A 1,464-nucleotide genomic window follows, 5' to 3' on the forward strand; every position below is an offset into this window, starting at 1 on the left:
ACTTTGCAGATGAGGAAGGTAGAACAGAGATCTCCAGAGTTTACTCTGAATTACCTGGTTCATTTGTATCAGATGAAAACCTGGGACCTAAACTCCTAGTCTATACAACTTTATACTAAAAAAAAAAATCCCATTTAAATGGTTTTTCCCATATTAGAAATCTAGAGACATATGTTATATGTCCACTGAGAAAAGCTGCATCCAATGGAAAGAGGGTTCTCGTCCTTTGTAGAGTGAGAGACGGTCTTCTCACCCATTTGAAAGTGATTTACTGACTAGGCCAGGATGTGAACCAGTGACAGTCACAAAGCATATTCAAGGGGGTTTTTGTATCGTTGTTATTTCTTTCTTTATATATCCCAGGGACAGATTTAGTAGACCCAATCCTTAGACTTGGTAATTTTTAATGGAATGAATTATCAAACACGTAGAAAAACATTCATTTAGGTAGTAAAACAAGACACACGCGTTTATGACATCCTGCCCTCCCCCAGGAAGGGGTGTCATAATTGCATCTAGAAGTTACGGTTTAAATGGATTTAAATCTTAAATTTTATGATCTTGATCAACTTAATGAGAACCAGGAAAATAAGGATATAAACCACTCTAACATGTTGAGTCTTGACAGGCACTGTTTCAAGCCTTGGGTATTAATCCGACTCTCAGGAAAGAAAGTGATACAGCTAACATCTTCTTTTAATTAAATGTTTTCTATGCAATACTAGGATCTGTGGGAAGAAAAAGGTAGTATAAGACATATAAGAAAGTCTTAGAGAGGAGGTCAATTTTCTGTATGAGCAAGGATTCGGGGATACCTAAAAGTGCAAACAAAGTTGCTGGATTAATTAAAATGAAAATTTACTGATTTGTAAGCCAAAGTACATCCTCATCATTTGATCTCTGCATCATTTAGGTCTTTTTTCTTCTGGGTGGGTAAATGTTTCCTGGAAATGCTTCCTGGAGGGCTAAAGAGAAACGCCTGCCATCTTCAACACCGCTAGCTTAGATGTGAGCAACCTACCAAAGAGAAAACTTCACTTGTCAAAGTAAGGTTTCCCTGACTCCTGACATTTCAATATAGCAAATGAGGGTCCTTGGCAATTGTGTGACAGTGGTCCTGGACTATGATTCACCACAACTGAGTCCCCTGATGGCTGCTAATATTAGTCATCCTTCAAAAGGAAGTCAGTCTGTGACTAACAGAAAGAGAGTGACAGTGAAGAGGAAAGGACAGCGTTGCCATGACATTCTGAAATACGTGATAAATAAGAAAAGCAAGACAAACATCCCAAGATAGAACTGAAGGTTATGTCACAGAAAGCTTTGCTGGTCCTAAAAGCATGTAGGAGGAAAAGAGAGCACTATAGGGTTAGAGTAAGGACAGAAGGAGCAGAAGGGGTTTGAAATCCCATAGGAAGAACAACAATATCAACCAACCAGATCCCTCAGAGCTCCAGGGACTAA

This window comes from Rattus norvegicus, chromosome 9 (assembly GCF_036323735.1).
Source record: "Rattus norvegicus strain BN/NHsdMcwi chromosome 9, GRCr8, whole genome shotgun sequence".
Classification (NCBI taxonomy): Eukaryota; Metazoa; Chordata; class Mammalia; order Rodentia; family Muridae; genus Rattus; species Rattus norvegicus.